The following is a 19,013-nucleotide window of genomic DNA, read 5'->3' as shown; positions in this document are numbered from 1 at the left end:
TGATTTAATTTATTTCTAACTATTTTTACACTAAATAACACCACAAGGGCTTTTATGGAATTTTAGAAAACCCTACAATGTTCCTAGAAAATCATTCATTAACTAATGGATGAAGGATCTAAAATCTACACCAACCAATGTTGGCGGCACTATTCATTGAAGTGTCTATCTCTCAATTTCAAAACACCACAAAAAGCATCTCAGTCATTGTTCCCTCAAAACTCCTTCCGTCGAAACACATCTCACCAAACCCTTGACAAATTCCTCTCCTTCTCCCTCACTAACAGTCACCCAACCTTAATTTGTACTTTTTCTTGCATTTTGTTTCATATTTTCCATATTATACATATTTTTACTATCATGAATTTAATACACACATACTTTCAATTTTTTTTGTTTTTTCATATATCAATATATTTACTACTTTGTTTGCAATCATTATATTATATATGTACCATTACCTTCTATTTAGAATATATATCAAATTTTAATATTGAGATTTATATATGAAATATAATGTCAGTTTACTTTTTTTTATTGGGTTTTATATACTATCAATTTATTTGCCTTGTGTTTAGAATATATAGATAATTTTTGTTTCTTTAGTTAAGTTATATACACTTCCAATTTTTGGTTTTGTTTTATATATACATATGCCATCTAGTTTTTCGGTATATATATATATATATATATATATATATATATATATATATTATATATATATATATATATATATATATATATATATATATATATATATATATATATATATATATATATATATATATATATATATATATATATATATATATTATATATATATATATATATATATATATATATATATATATATATATATATATATATATATATATATATATATATATATATATATTGTGTGTTTATTTTGCCTTCACATTTTTATTTTATTTTTATCTTTATTTCGATATTGTAGCATTGCATATAACGCGTGTGTATTGTGTTTAGATTTTTATTATTTTTATTATTTTGAGTTGATATAAAAAAATTATAACACTGCTATAATAATATTTTGGTTGTTGCTGCTTTTCATTGTGTTGCAATTTTAGAGTTAAAATCTAATTTAACTTCCGAAAATCGCTTGAACGCATAGATTTTTGCTTGGCTTCTTATAGAGTGGTTCTTACGTTAATACACTCTAAGTTAGCTTAGAGCTAAATTCACTTTGCTCTCGGTTTTGGTTGACATTTAGTCTCGTGGTTTACTCTTAGGCCTTCTTACAATGAGCTATATTCTATTTGCGTGCTCACATTTACTTGTCTACATTTCAATTAATCTCAAATCACTTCAAATCATTTTCATAAGTGAATCTGAAGAAAAAGATTACCTGGATAGAATATCCAGTCGTAATCCTGAATATTAGGCCCAAGTTGTAAGAGCTTGTAAGCCCTATGTATTCGTCTTCTTTTCAAAACACTCGCAATTATTCAAACTTCTTTTCTCAATAAAATTGGAAGAAAAAGATTACCTGGGTGAAAGGTCCAGACGTAGTCTCGAGTATTATACCCAAGTTGTAAGAGCTTCCAAGTCATAAATACCCGTCCTTCAAGCCCAAAAATACATCTAACCAATCAAACTTTTTTTTTCTCGCTGATGTACAATTGATCATAAAACCTTTTCATAAACGAAAGACATCTTGTCTTATAATGATGTAAAGCAATGCTTCGGCCACAATTGTTGAGTTGAGATAAGTGATGTTTTTCCGAATGATGATTTGTAAATCCATTCGATGTGTGGTATATGTCCGCTCCTCATCTGTTTTGGGTAAAACAATGTTTTCGTCGATTAATACAATATAGCTTTCACTAAAATCGACCAACAAACAAATATTTTTCTACCCAGAACTACATAAGCCTTGAGTTCTCTATTGCACCCGGAGATACGTAGGAGCAGGATTTGTAAATCTTGCCAAGCCCATTAATAATAAAACTTAGGTTTAGTCCCCTTCGTTTCAAAATCCAAAAACATCTTCGCTTTTCTTTTGATCATATTATTCTTTTCCTCATAATAAGTTGAGAAGTCTAACATTTAAAGCTAACACTAACGCGCATAACTAACCTAACGGTTCCCATTGAGTACAACGAACGTGAGGGGTGCTAATACCTTCCCCTTGCATAATCGACTCCCGAACCCTGATTTGGTAACGACGACCATAATCATTGTCGTTCTTTCTTGGGTTTTATCGGTATTTCCCCTTTCCTTTTAAGGAATAAATAAATTTCGGTGGCGACTTTTTTCAGTCCATCATTGCGAGCGTGCGATTGCGCTTCACTAGGTCGTGTTCTCATTTTTCGAGGTACGACAGATGGCGACTCTCGTGGGGATAACATGTTTCCCTAAGTGAGTCAAGCCTAGTTAGGTTGTTTGTGTTCTTTTTTTTTTGTTTACTTGTGTGTCTTTTCTTTATTACTTTTGCAACTTTATTCTCATATTGATATAAATTTGTTGTATCGGTTCCATTATGCTTTGGTACTTGGATACTCTGATTGCAAACCTTGTGGAAAAGACTTTTTACCCGAGTCTCGGGTAAAAATATAAGATGGGACGAGGTTGAGTAGTGCGGGTCTGCGAGATGAATTTCTCGTTGGGTCAGTGCGAGAACCTTACTTAAGAGTAGATCCTTTGGAGGATGTTGTCGCCCGGCAAGTAAGTTGCCCTAAGCTTCGATATTTTCTTTAGGATCCATGACTCCGAGGACCATTTGTAGAACTTTAATCCTTTGGCCAACTAGGAAAGATGGTGTGTGTAGTGTGGGTCTGCGAGATGAATTTCTCATTGGATCAATGCGAGAACCTCACTTAGAGTAGATTCTTTGGATGAAGTTGATGCCCGACAAGTAAGTTGCCGCAGGCAGCAAACAGTCTAATGGATCCATGACTCTAAGAACCTTTTTTTAAACCCTAGACCTTACCTGGTGAGAACCATGTTCCATATAAAGTAATCAGATTCATCAGTATCTCAGACTTTTGAACCTGTGTATTGAAAAAAAACATATACATGGCTTACATTGCATTCATTCACATTCCATTGCATTTGCATCTCATCAGAATGCATGTCATTTTCCAGACAAAACACAAAAAACTCATCCATCCTTTGTCTATGATCAACAAAGTGATTTCTAACACGCGTTTAGAACAAAGAACCATGTCTCAGGAGATGATGGACGAGCTAAGGAAAAGTCAAGAAGCATTGAAGGAGGAACTCAATCTTTTGAAGATCCAAATAAGATGGGTCGTGGAAACCCTACAAGCCTTATTGAGAAAAGAGGGTCATCCCATACCTATTGCTGCAACAAAGGGAGATACTGCTCCACATCCATATGGTATTCCCCCAAGTCAAGGGGAATTCTATGTGGCAACTCCTCATCTACCGGCATATGGCCCTCCCTCAGGATGTCATCATCAACATCCTCTGCTATTCCTCCTCAAAATCATCGAAGTCAGGTTCGAAACAAAAATCATAATCAGAATAAGGGGAACAAAGATCCCAATGACCCAATTCTGGTGCCATATAGAAAGCTCTACCTGCAGTTGATCCATAATGCTTTGGTGACCCCTCGAGCTCTCACACCTACATCACCATACCTGCCATGGTACAATCTAAATGCAACATGTGAATTCGATAAAGGGGTAGTGGGACATGACCTAGATTCTTTCTTAGCGCTAAAAGCCTTGGTACGAGAACTGATTAACAAAAAGAGCTTAGTTTTTGAAGAAGATCACCTGAAGGTCAAGTGCGGGTACCATACTGGGACAATGGGGCACTCCATCGGGGAATGCAAGAGTCTTAAGTTCAAGCTGCAAAGATTGATTGACATAAGGTCATCAACACTTAAGGAGGAAGGCTCAGGTATATATATCTTGATTTCTGGGCCAAGTAATGAGAAAGACAAATGACCCCTGAAACCCCTCAAGGTTTTATACCACAAGGAAGAGGTCAGTGATGTGGATAATGAGATATCATCGTTTACCGGTAAGAGCATTCAAATATCGTCTTGGATTTCTAATGTCACGACCCATGCCAACAGAAGCAAAGGAGAAAAGAGTAGTGGATCCAAGAGGGTTGTGTCTAACGATGAGATTGAAGGAAAAGAATTTGAAGATCGTCATGCCAATGTCAAAAATATTGTTGATCCCAACCTTCAAGTGGATGAAAATGAGAAGTTAGCAATGCCCAAAGTGCCATACCAGCAACCACTACCTTTTGGTCTTCATTACCAACAATAATGGTTTGCTCCTCCTCCCAATCAACGAGCCCAAGGCACGAGATATCAAAATCAACATCGAAATCAGCCTAGGCCTCGAAATAACTTGGAAATAATAAATACTCATCGTCATCCAATCCTCATGACATATAGCCAACTTCTACAACCTCTGATCCAAAACTCGTTGGTGGTTCCCAAGTCTCTTAATCTGGTTCCACAACCTTACCCACCTAGGTATGACTTAAATGTGCAATGTGGATATCATGCCGGATCAGAAGGGCATTCAACTGAAGACTGCAATGCTTTCAAAGCCAATGTACAACAATTGATTGACAACAGGTGCATAGCCTTTCAATAAAGAAGCTTGGTGGTGAACGTTAACCTATCGCCCAGATAAGTGCGGAGATCTCAAAGGGTGTCCCCTGAAGTTAGTGGATCAAGTTTGAAGAAGTCAATTCCCTAAAGTTGGCAATCATTTGGCTGTTTCAGCATTTCTTTTGTAGTTTCCTTACATGTTGATTGTTAATTGCTTTTAAGCATTGTTGTTTTCTTTAAATTGGTAAGATTAATGAAATGTTTATGCATCTTTTGAATTAATTCATTCGTATTCACTCGTTTTTCATTTATGTTAAAAACAAAAATACTTCTCTCATTCACTTTTGTTTATCAAACCGTTGTGTTAACAAAGATTGGAAGGAGGATGATGAAAATGAAACACCTGAAATTGTTGTGGTATGCTTTTGAAGAAAACCTTGCCAATGATGTAAGGCACTGTTTCAAATACCCAAACACTAAAGAGATAAGGAGTTAATCCCTAGTCAACCACTTTGAGCCTAGAAGTTGGTGTTTCTTTCAGATCTAAAACCTTTAATCTTAACCTGGGGCAGGGTAGTTATGTTCAGATAGTTTGACCGTGTATTCGATCTTTCAAAAGAATTCGTCCATTTGTACACCCTCCAATTAGGTTCAACCACATGTTATCCTTCACGCACATGTTGAAGTGTCGAAGAAGCTGAGAAAAGCTAAAATTAGTGTTGGTTGATCCTCATCCACCAATAATGTGGAAGTTAACACCTTTAAAAAAAAGAGAAAAAAGTCTGCTAAGTCAAACCACAAAATGACTTAGGAAAAAGTTAGGGCATCCCGATGGACCGAAAAATTCAAAGAAGCGGTCCAGGAAAAATTAGGGATAAAGAAAATAAAAAAAAGAGGTCCTCAAATCCTCAACAAAACAAAGAAAAATAAGGTGACTTCCATTTCAAAAAAAATTGTCTTGAATCCTCTTGGAAGTCGAATGCGCGTATCAAATTAACCGAATGTAAGAATTGAATATCATCAAGAAGAAGGGGTGGGTTAAAATTAAATTTGAGCCTTATATCCCTTTGTTTAAAAAAAATGTGAACCATGCCACATTACAACCCTTAAAAGACCTAATTGAGGCAGAGTTTATTCTGAAAGTATATTACAAGGTTGTGCTAATCTGACTCCAAACGATTTTTGTTAATCATTTGATGGCACCAACTTGCATACTGTGAATGACTGGATCACCATTGTGTTCTTATCAGTGACCCTTCACTATATTTCACCTGTTTATATCAATCAATTTTAATTTCAAATTTTTGCATAAGCACTGCATTAAAATTACCATTTTTGAATGAATAATCTTACTTGCGAGTCAGCATTTAGCATCAAAGAAATTCCAACAATATACAATTGAAGAACTTGATAAAGTGAAAGAAGTTCAGTCAGGGGAAAATCACTTTGAGTATCAGTCAATCCGAGCCAATCACCCCAAGGTTCAGTCAGCCAAGAGTAATTTGCTTCTAGACTCAAATTGGGGTAAGCCACCTCAGAAGCTCATTGAGTCCAACTATCCAAAGATAGTCAATCAGAAATCTACCATTCCAGGTTTTGGTTAATCAGGGTCAGATCAATACAGTATTTAAACATTAGGGCTAGCCATCTCAAGATCGTCTCATGTCAAGCTGTTTCAAACTCACTTTTAAGGTGAACATTTTCAAAGACCCAACAGACTGAGGTAAGATGAGCCACAGAGGGGGCAGACCCCCCTTCATGCTTTCAAATTGCTCAAACAATTTTTGCCATACGTCAACAACTATTGAGTTTAAAACGAGTGCCTGAAAATTATGCTAGCAGGTTTCATTAATCCTCAAAAAGGATCCCATTGGCTAAGTTGTGGCTGTTAAACTTGATAGAATTCTCCTTTGATAACATCTATCACAAAATGTTTGGTTGAGTTCTCGGTGTTGAGGAATCATGACCTCCATAAAAAGCCTTTGTAAACTCCCAGTCCACTCAAGTGTCATCATTTTCATATCATGGTCATTCATATATCATGCATAAAAACAAATTCAAATCATGCATAGCCGAAATGTACTTTGCGCTCATTTTGCATTGACCCAGGTCTTGTTGTTGACCCTATATCCTTTAACCTCTAATTCTAGTTTTTTGGTGCCCTTAAACCATCATCCGGTTTTCGCAATCATTTTCAAGTCCAACTCAGTTGGCACCTACCAAAAAAATTGTCCATGAGGTTCATTTCCTTTTTTATCATCCGATGAATTTTCGGATTACTCCTTTGTTTATTGATGTATTTCCATAACTTGTCTGATGTATTTCCAAATATTTCCACACCTAATTGATGTATTCTCAAATATGTATGTATGTATTATGATGTATTTCCAGAATATCACTTGTAATTCTGATATATTTCCAAAATTCGTTTCTTTTACTCTCCGATGAATTTCTGGACATGTCATTTTTGTTCTGACGAACTTCTAGAACCTCTACCTCATACCCTGGCATTATTTTAAGGCTCATTGGTGTCTCCTAAAATCCAGTTGTCACTAGCATTATTCCAAGCTCAGTTGTTACTAGAACTCATTTTAAACCCAATTGTCATTGACATCATTGTCACTCAGTTTGTAAATACAATCGTAATTGGTATCTGAAGTTTGGTTGTCGCCAACATCATTTCAAGTCCAATTGTTACTGGAAAACTCCGCTATAATCGGTATTTTTTTACTAATACCTTCGAACAAGTCCAATTATTGTTGGCAAAATCCGATAAAAGTTGGTTGTAATCCATTGCTTATGGTCAAAGTCCAATTGTTGTTGGCCCATACAGAGAGTTTGATTACCCTTTATTTCCTGCGTGAAAGTCATGTATGACTCGTCATCTTGAGGAATTCCCAGAAGCTTGGAGGTTTTTCGTATTAGAAAACTCCAATGATGTTGGTTTTGTTTGATTTCTTTGTAAAGAATCATCGTAGCCTTTTGCGTGGATGATTTACTTATAAGAAGACTCACGTTTATCTTTGTTTTGCATAAATTCTCTGTTAGGAATCTCCAAAATCTTTGATCGGATGAATCTCTTGTGAGAAATCTCCAGAACTGTTAGATGTATTCTAAAGTGTCAAGTCATGTATGAACTTGTTGATGAAACTTGCTTTGTATGTTTTCCAATATTGTTAGGTCATGTTTGAACCCGTTGTTGAAGTTTTCTTTGGGTTTTCTAGTGTTGTCAGGTCATATTCGAGCCTGTTAATAAAATCTCTTTGAAACCTCTATAATTGTCAAGTCATGCATGAACCTGTGGATATACTTTCTTTGAATTTTCCAGTGTCGTCGGGTCATACATGAACCTATTGATAAAACCCCCTTTGATTTCTCTAGTATTGCCAGGTCATGTCTGAACCAGTGGGTAAAACTTTCTTTGAATATCCAAATGTTGAGGTCGTGTACGAACCTGTTGTTGAAATTTTCCTTGATTTTCTAGTATTGTCAGGTCATGTCTGAATCTGTTATTGAAATACTTTGAAATTTCCAATGCTGTCAGGTCATGTATGAGCATGTTGATGGAACTTTCTTTGTATATTTTTCCAGTATTGTCAACTCATGTTTGAACCTTTTAATGGAACCTTTTTATATCCCCCAGCACTGTCAGGTCATGTTTGAACCTGTTATTGAAACTCTTTGAGTATTCCAATGGTCAGGTCATGTATGAACCTATTGATGGAATTCCTTGATTTTCTAGCATTGTCAGGTCATGTCTGAACCTGTTGTTGAAACGCTTTGAATTTTCCAATGTTGTCAGGTCATGTATGAGCCTGTTGATGGAACTTTCTTTGTATATTTTCCAGTATTGTCAGGTCATGTATGAACCCACTAATAGAATTCTTTGATTTTTTTCCAGTGTTGTTAGGTCATGTATGAACATGATGACTAAACTTTCCTTGATATTCAAATTATCATCAGGTTAATGTCTGAACTTGTTGTTCAAACATTCTTTGTATATTCCCTAATGCTGCCCAGTCATGTTTGAACTTGTGAATTGAGCATTCTTTGAATATTCTGGTGTTGTCAGGGCATGTTTGAACCTGTTGTTGAAAATTCTTTGAATATTCGGGTGCTTATCAAGTCATGTACGAACCTGTTGTTAAAATCTCTTTGCATATTCCCCAGTTGTCTTTCCTACAGTAGAATTGTTATCCCCAACAAGTTTTCACCTTCATTTTTGTTTCGTATGGGCCACCTTTATCACATATCTCCATCATTCCTCACAGATATTTGTTTCATTCTGCATTCATCATAAAACATCATGCTAGGTTTTATCTTATGTCTGATTATATCCCTAGCAAGCCAAAAACAAAAAAGAGTCATTCATACATTCATAACATCTCCCATTCTATCATATCATTTACATTTCAGGATCAAAATTCGGGTCTTCTTAGTATTTAACTATCTCCCACTATGATCATATGAAGAGTGTCCTGCTTCATATTCTCTAGTTGAAGATACTTAAATAGGGGCAACTGTCACACCCAATTTTGACCTTGAATCGCCGATTCAATACATTCATCATAGATATTGCATCTCTACATAGCATATCATGCATTCCATACCATATAGTGCATAGAATATCAATCGAAATAATTTTTTCGGATCTATAGGCAAACCGGTTGAATTAATCGACGAATGTGCGTCAAATCAGTGGATGAAATTTTTTAAAATCAAACTTCCATACATCAGCTTTATTAATCTATGTTTCGCGTAGTTTAATCTAGTATGCTCGATTTATTTTTCAGCTAATTTTTCAGCCACTTTTTGATCAACTCGAGCTTGTTTAACCGGTCAAAATTTATTTCAAAACTAAAAGAAACGCTGTATTTTTCCAATAAGTTTACTTCGCGCCAATCATTTTGGTGCATTCATTTTAATTTTTTGAGTATTTTTACGCTCAATTTTTATTCATTTTGAGTCTTTTTATTTTTATTTTTGTCAATATATTCAAAATAAATAGATAGAATTTTCTATGTTTTGGTTTCGATTTAATTTTAAATAGTTAGATAAATTTAATTTAATTTAATTTAATTTATTTCTAACTATTTTTACACTAAATAACACCACAAGGGCTTTTGTGGAATTTTAGAAAACCCTACAATGTTACTATAAAATTATTCTTTAACTAATGGATGATGGGAGCTAAAATCTACACCAACCAATGTTGGCGGCACTATTAATTGAAGTGTCTATCTCTCAATTTCAAAACACCACAAAAAGCATCTCAGCCACTATTCCCTCAAAACTCCCTCCGTCGAAACACGTCTCACCAAACCCTTGACAAATTCCTCTCCTTCTCCCTCACTAACAGTCACCCAACCTTAATTTGTCCTTTTCCTTGCATTTTGTTTCATATTTTTCATATTATACATATTTTTACTGTCATGAGTTTAATACACACATACTTTCAGTTTCTTTTTGTTTTTTCATATATCTATATATTTTTACTACTTTGTTTGTAATCATTATATTATATATGTATCATTGCCTTGTGTTTAGAATATATATCAAATTTTAATACTGAGATTTATATATGAAATATAATGTCAGTTTACTTTTTTTATTGGGTTTGATATACTCTCAATTTATTTGCCTTGTGTTTAGAATATATAGGTAATTTTTGTTTCTTTAGTTAAGTTATATACACTTCCAACTTTTGGTTTTGTTTTATATATACATATGCCATCTAGTTTTTCGGTTTATATATATATATATATATATATATATATATATATATATATATATATATATATATATATATATATATATATATTTATTGTGTGTGTTAATTTTGCTTTCACATTGTTATTTTATTTTATCTTTATTTCAATATTGTAGCATTGCATATAACGCGTGTGTATTGTATTTAGATTTTTTTTTATTATTATTTTGAGTTGATGTAAAAAATTATGACACTGCTATAATAATATTTTGGTTGTTGCTGCTTTTCATTGCGTTGCAATTTTAGAGTTAAAATCCAATTTAACTTCCGAAAATCGCTTGAACGCATAGATTTTTGCTCGGTTTCTTATAGAGTGGTTCTTACGTTAATATACTCTAAGTTAGCTTAGAGCTAAATTCAGTTTGCTCTTAGTTTTGATTGACATTTAGTCTCGTGGCTTACTCTTAGGCCTTTTTACAATGAGCTCTGTTCTTTTTGCGTGCTCACATTTACTTGTCTGCATTTCAATTATTCTCAAATCACTTTAAATCATTTTCGTAAGTGAATCTGAAGAAAAAGATTACTTGGATGGAATATTGAGTCGTAATCCCGAATATTAGGCCCAAGTTGTAAGAGCTTGTAAGCCCTATGTATTCGTCTTCTTTTCAAAACACTTGTAATTATTCAAACTTCTTTTCTCAATAAAATTGGAAGAAAAAGGTTACCTGGGCGAAAGGTTCAGACGTAGTCTCGAGTTATAGACCCAAGTTGTAAGAGATTGCAAGTCATAAATACTCGTCCTTCAAGCCCAAGAATACATCTAACCTATCAAACTCTTTTTTTCTCGCCGATGTGTGATTGATCAGAAAACCTTTTCATAAACGGAAGACATCTTGTCTTATGATGATGTAAAGCAATGCTTCAGCCACAATTGTTGAGTTGAGATAAGTGACGTTTTTCCGAATGTTGATTTGTAAATTCATTCTATGTGTGGTATACGTCCGCTCCTCATCTGTTTTGGGTAAAACAATGTTTTCGTCGATTAATACAATATAGCTTTCGCTAAAATTGACCAACAAACAAATATTTTTCTACCCAGAACTACGTAAGCCTTGAGTTCTCTATTGCACCCAGAGATACGTAGGAGCATGATTTGTAAATCTTGTTAGACCCATTAATAATAAAACTTAGGTTTAGTCCCCTTCGTTTCAAAATCCAAAAACATCTTCTCTTTTCTTTTGATCATATTATTCTTTCCCTCATAATAACTTGAGAAGCCTAACATTTAAAGCTAAAACTAATGCACATAACTAACCTAACGGTTCCCGTTGAGTACAGCGGACGTGAGGGGTGCTAATACCTTCCCCTTGCGTAATCGACTCCTGAACCCTGATTTTGGTTACGACGACCATAACCATTATCATTCTTTCTTGGGTTTTATCTATATTTCCCCTTTCCTTTTAAGGAATAAATAAAGTTTGATGGCGACTCTGTTCAGTCTATCATTGCGAGCGTGCGATTGCGCTTCACTAGGTTGTGTTCTCATTTTTCGAGGTACGATAGAACCGCTTGCTAAGCGAGCAAACCAGTTTCCATGATAAAATTATATTATTATTCTAGCTAAGCGAGAGAGATGTATCGTTGAGCGAAGGCTCACTTGGAGCTCACTCTGTCATTGCTAAGCAAGACAGTGGATTTTGAGAGGAAATGGATTTCTACATGTCCTCGCTGGAGCCTCGCTAAGAGAGAGCTCGCTTTGACATCTCGCCAGGGCTCGCTAAGCGAGAGTGCTTAGACTTTGAAATTTGTTTTGATTCCCTGGCTTTCATAAACTGAGCCTTGCCCTAGACGAAGGTCCAGTCGGGGAGCGATGCTTCTTAGCTTCCAAATAATGATTATTTTGAGTTGTTGAACTCAAGTTTATATTTTTCCATATAATGCAAATATCCCTTAGATGCTTATGTCTTGGTTACCTTGTGTGAGTGACACACAAGTAATGAAAGATAAAGACTTGAGTTAAGAATCGTTGAGAGATCCCTTTAGATCCAAATGGACCCATGGGATATGGGAACTCATTGAGATTTTCATCTCACTCCACTATCATTATTGTTTTTTCAGGTGTTTATTTGCAGGTTAGAGGTAAGAAGAAGTTGTTTGATGATGTTTCGAAGACTTTGTTATCGTGATCTTTTGTTGTGGATTATGTGCAATGTGGATATTGTACATAGATCTTCATTTTTATTTATGCACTATTGTATGCCATGTTACATACATTTTATTTTATGTTATGGACATGTATATAACGATGTCTTTAGGAACTTGTGTTGTATCAGTATCAATTAATATTTTGTATAATTTATTTTCTAGATGTATATTATACAGGGTGTTACAATTGGTACCAGAGTAGGTCGATTCTCGACCCAACCTTGAAACATCATAAGTAAATCATTTCATGCCTTATATGTGTGTTTTTCAACCATGATTCTTAATGTCACGATATGTAGTATTGGGCATGATCAACCTAACTCTATGTATGTGGTAGGTAGGATCATGGTTAAGCGACTACGAGGACTTTGAAGTTTTAATAGTGTTTGTGCTTAGTGTGTAGGACTAGACTAAGAACTTTGGAAGTATGGACAAATGGTGAGCTTGGTTGAAGTCGTAGCAAGAGTTGAGATTCAAGTGATACAACAAGTGTATAGTAGTGCACTGTTCAAGTCATATGGTAGTAAAATGAGTGGAAATCTTAAAGGTTTCTACCAGATTAATCCACCTGAATTCAGAAGGAGTTTGAACTTTTAGTAGCACAAGAGTGACCCACTGGTATGGAACAAGTAGTACAAGTAATTCCATGCAGCGAGGGAGGAAATATAGTTTTGTGGCACCTGTGCCATAAGACTTAGCGATGAGGTGGTGTACCGGTGTCTCAGCTAGTAAGGTCACTAGAGCGTCTTGAATGAACGAGAGTACTTCATGAAGTATTTATGGGAAATTATATATTTTTTCCTATAGTTTGGAGACTCATAAGATATTGAGATTCACCAACTTCATCAAGAGTATATGGCAGTAGCGGAATATGTGGAAAGGCTTGAGGTTATGATTGCTTATTTTGAACAAGTGGTTTATACACCAGACGAAGTGTAAAAGATAGACAATTGGGACCCAGTTTTAGAAGGAGATCGGGTTCAAGGAAGTTCAGCAGATATTCAGTGTTAGTATGAGATTGTTATGGCAATGTTGAGTTATTTAAGGAATGGTTGAAAGAGGTTATGTTAGAAGATAAAGATTTACCTTAGATCCAGAAGCATGTGTTAGTAGTATATTGGTCATAAGTGTGTATGTTGATTATCTTGTGTTGGAGTAGTTATGGAGTATCACACTCATTTATTCTGGTAGACAATTTTTATGTCCTGAGAGTCCAAGTCGAGGAAGAGAAATTGAGAGCAAGCCAAGCTTGGATACATAACTAAGTATGGATCGTGGAACGAAATACATCGCTTAAACTTGTAAGTAGTTGGCAAGAGTTGTCAATTATGAGTCGTCATAATATGTAACCTCCATGTGATGAAGCGTGTAATGGATGTTTCTCCGAAAGAGAATCCAAGTTGGTAAGTGTGTGGGAAAGTCAAGGTTCTTCATGAGTGTGTATTATTTAGTTGTCAAGATTAGGAGAGTGAGAATTGTTTGTTATATGTGAATGGTCGGAGTATTCCAAATCAATCTTTTATTGAACAAGAAAGTCTATTCTTTTTATTATCACTAACGAATCAAGTGAGGGAGTGAATGATGTTATGCCTATGTTGCAAAAAATTCATATGGTGAAAACTATATCCATGAAGTTGAGGTTGTGATAGGAGGTTTACCCAAGATTTTCACAAGTTGCCTTACCAATGACCCGACTCACTCAAAGGAGATTCCTTTCAACCGGTATTCAGATTATGGGTAGAGTTTTGTTAAGCTAAATAAAGTTGACTATCACACCTGCGTTGGTCTTCCAGATCCCATTAAACCTTGTGAAACATATTGTGATACCTCTAAGAAAGGACTAGGCTGAGTCCAGATGCAGAAAGGGCTCGAGTGTAGCATATGTATCTCGACAACTAAAAACTTATGAAGAGGGTTATCTGACACATAACCTTGAGTTAGAAACTGTTGTTCACCTTAGAGGATTGATGAAGTTGAATTAAAGTATAATCCGAGTAAAGAAGTTAGTTGGTGAATGCATTAAGTAGATCAGAAATGTATACCGTTGAATCATGATGTTGGGGTATGACTTGTTATAAGAGTTTATAATCTCAACTTTCTGTTGCATAGACTCTGACGAGTGTATTGATGGAAAATTTTTAATATCACTTTTATTTTGAGAGAATGGATTTGTCATCATCAATTTTGATAAGGAGGGACTGAATGAGACTTACCGAGTGGTGGTCTCGAGGAGATCGATTCAGTGCCTTATTAATGTGTTGGTAATACATAAATGGTTAGTCATGGTATGACATTGGGTATTTCACTAAGATGCATGGTCTCAGAGGTAGATACCATGGGAGTGGAACTGGATGTACACAATACTACCATACTCTATTGGCAAAATTTGTAAGTTATCCTTCCAAGAGACGGAGTGAGAATGAGATGTCCTTAAAGTTACGTGTGTAACTTAGATTATATATTTGTAAGAACACGAGATAGGATTTCCATGAGATGGAACATGATGATCGAAATGATTATTTGAAGGTAGGAATTATGATGTCATTCCAAGATGTGTAACTGAATTGTGTGACTCTATGAGTAGTGTTAGAAGCTCGCATTTGCTTTATTGATGGGTTAAAATTCCATGGAAGCGTTACCCCATTGATGACTCAAAATTCCTTAATGGTGTTGTCTCGTTAGTTGGTGTTGATCATATTCTCAACCTTTATGTGTCAACAAGAAAGTTATTCTCTCGGTGGATGTCGGTAAGGTTCTAGTACTATTCTAGGTGGTAGGAACTCTAGAGGATATGCATGATTTTCTATGAAGATTGTAAGCTAATCTGTAGTACCTATGAATCCCATGTGTTTCACGCTGATTTAGTTAGAGTATCACAATGAAAATTGATAAATGGAAGAGCTCAATAAGATTCATAGAGAATCAGAGAGGTGTTTGCTCCTAGGATTTGAAGTAAAGCACTCATGCAACAAGTGAGTGATATCTTATTGGAGTCGTGTGGAGGAAGTGAGACTTCAGTCGTGTACGCGTCTAGTATGCAATATCCGGTCAGGAGAAGTTGATAAGGATATCAATATGTGGATTTTAAAGCTTGTTACAGTTGTTGAAAGATTTATAAGAGAAGAGTCATCAGTATTGCTTGTAGGTAAGGAATCAATGGTTAACGCCACCGAGATTTCAGAGTGTTGGCTATCCAATTAGGATAAGGTGCAATAATGATTAAGGAGTCTGGTTAACTAACTACAAGGAAGAGAAAATTGCGAACTCCGGATAAATCCGTGACCAAACAGATAAGAGTAGCGTATCAGAAGAGGTAACATGTAAAAAGGTTAGAAGTTAATCAAGATTGGAAATAAGATTATTATTAGATCAAGAAGTTTTGAGAAGTTGTGAAGGAATCAAGACTACCAGTGAGTAAAAGTTGGAAGTTTGAGCATGTCAAAGGATTGAACCCAAGCAAAGTCAAAATTTAACCTAAGTCGGTGAAGTAATAAGTGTTTCCTTTCTTTAAATGGAAGATATTCGGGGTCAGATTTCAATTTAAGGGGGGGGGGGGGGGGGGGGGGGGGGGAATATGATATGACATATCATCTTAAGTGCTTTATTAGTTGTCATTTAGGACATGTTGAGTTCCTAAATGCTCTATTAGTTGTCAGTTGAGACAAATAGAGTAATTAGTGAACTCGTATGAGATGAATTCCTACTCAGTAAGATTGACCTTCATTAATTTGTAAAAGGAGGGACATTTTGGTAATATTAATAATATATCATTTTTTCTCTAGAAGGCCAAAGATATTTTTCTCATTACTCTCCTACCATTCATATATATATATATATATATATATATATATATATATATATATATATATATATATATATATATATATATATATATATATATATATATATATATATATATATATATATATATATATATATATATATATATATAATATATATATATATATATATATATATATATATATATATATATATATATATATATATATATATATATAGAGATAGAGATAGAAGAGAGAGAGAGAGAGAGAGGAGAGAGAGAGAGAGAGGAGAGAGAGAGAGAGAGAGAGAGAGAGAGAGAGAGAGAGAGAGAGAGAGAGAGAGAGAGAGAGAGAGAGAGAGAGAGAGAGAGAGAGAGAGGAAAGAATATAAAGAAGGAAAAATAAAGAAAGAAGAAGAGAAATTTTGGAAGAGAATAAAAGAAAATATCATCAACATCATCATCACCAAATTCATCTCAATTTCATCATCATCTTTTTGGATTGAGGTGTGTTCCTAGGTAGAATTAGCTTTTGTAGGGAAATTGCATGATTTGAGAATTAGGTTTTGTATGTGTGAAATTGATCTTAATGCATGTCAATCTTGTTGTTACATATATGTTTGTGTTGAAACATTATATATTGATGTGTACTATGATGATACATATGAAAAATAAATGAGACTTATTCCCTTCCTGCTGCGTTTCCCCATTGTTTGAATTCTGCAAGTTTCTCTAAGCGAAGGAACCACTCGCTAAGCAAGCAAACCAATTCCCATGATAAAACTGTGTTGTCATTCTCACTAAGCGAGAGAGATATCTCGCTGAGAGAAGGCTCACTTGGAGCTCGCTCTGTCATCGCTAATCGAGATAACATATTTTGAGAGGAAATGGATTTCAGCTTGACCTTGCCAGGAGCTTACTAAGTGGGAGCTAGCTTTGACATCTCGCTAAGCGAGAGTTCTTAGACTTTCAAAGTTATTTTAATTCCTTGTTTCCACCATAAAAGGGGAATCACATTTCTGGTTGATATGAAGTCGGACATATTGGAAGGTTAGTCTAATCTTCTACCATTTGGTAAGAGAAAATAACACTTTTGTTTCGATTGTACATTGGTAATGAACCATGATGTGTACTTGTGAATCATGTTAAGAAATTATGAACTATGATTGTATATGTGTTCTTATATGATGTTAAATTCATGATATGAAATGCTTGAGTATGATACGATATGATTGGTTACAGTTTCGATGGTTAAGTATTGAAGAAATAGGAGTTTTAAACTGAGATTTTGGAGTTGTTGCACTGTCAATCTTGCTGAGCGAGGGAGATTCTCGCTTAGTGAGATTTCTTGATATGAGAAATTCGGCAATATTGAAAATAATGTATCTTGAGTTTCGTAACTCGAAATGAGACGCGGTCATATGCGTTGGAAAGTTAATCCAATGATCTATCTTTTAATGAAATAAAACCATGCATGTATGTTTATTAATACTTGATGAGTAATGATGAACTCTTATGCTTATGTTATGAACTATGTCATGAAATCTTATTTGTGTTGAATGCAAAATGGTTGAATTAACTATGATGAAAAGTGAGGTAAACATGGGTTTGTAACTAGGTGAATTAAATAGAAAGATAAATTAGGTTATGGAAATGATTTAGGTTGCGATGCTTAGACGCGAAGGTACCTTGGTGTGTACCGTGTACGAGTAGTCGCTTGAGTTATGAATCAATGGCCTTTGTATTTGTATGGAACATGTTATGATAATATGATAATTGATGAATTTGATTACCTAGTGATTGATGAATGTAATCACGATGAATGGTGGAACCTAATCATGTATTCATAAATTTCCCTTTATCGTGCAAATCCCAATTGAGGTACTTATGTAAAATAGAATTAGGATGTGGCACCAATGATTCGAGGCTCATAAATGGGTTTGAGTCCCAAAGAGGAGATGTTTCATAAGTTGGTTCGAGTCCCATAGAGATGTGGACACATAAGTGGGTTCGAGTACCATACGACGAAAGATACTCTAAGCGGGTCTAAGTCCCGTATGAGTGATGATTCTTGAAGTGGCTTCGAGTCCCATGGATAACCTGAATCCACAAGAAAGTCAAATCATGCAAACATGAATGAACTGAGCCTTTCCCTAAACGTAGGTCCGGTCCAGGAAAGATGCTTCGTGGCTTCCAAATAGTTATTTATTTGAGTTGGTGAACTCAAGTTTACATGTTTCCATATAATGCAAATATCTCTTAGATTCTTAAGTTTTTGTTACATTGTGTGAGTGACACACAAGTAATGAAAGATAAAGACTTGAGTTAAGAATCGTTGAGAGATCCCTTTAGATTCGAGTGGACCCATATGATAGGGGAACTCACTAAGATTATTATCTCACCCCACTATCATTGTTGTTTTCCAGGTGTTTATTTGCAGGTTAGAGGCAAGAAGAAGTTGTCTGGTGATGTTTTGAACACTTTATTATCGTGATCTTCCATTGTGGATTATGTGCAATGAGGATATTGTACATAAATCTTAGTTTTTGTTTAGGCACTATTGTATGTCATGTGTCCTAGATTGTATTTTATGTTATGGACATGTATATAATGATGTCGTTAGGCAATTGTTGAAGGTGAGAAAAACAAGAAAGGGGGGGTTTGAATTGTTTGGAAAATAAGCGCTTTTTCAAAATGAACAATCACACAAGGATTTTATACTGGTTCGCTTATAACACAAAGCTACTCCAGTCCACCCG

The sequence above is a fragment of the Lathyrus oleraceus genome, chromosome 4, assembly GCF_024323335.1.
Source record: "Lathyrus oleraceus cultivar Zhongwan6 chromosome 4, CAAS_Psat_ZW6_1.0, whole genome shotgun sequence".
NCBI classification, from domain to species: Eukaryota; Viridiplantae; Streptophyta; class Magnoliopsida; order Fabales; family Fabaceae; genus Lathyrus; species Lathyrus oleraceus.
The sequence above is the reverse complement of the archived record's forward strand: the minus strand, read 5'-3'. Positions refer to the sequence as shown.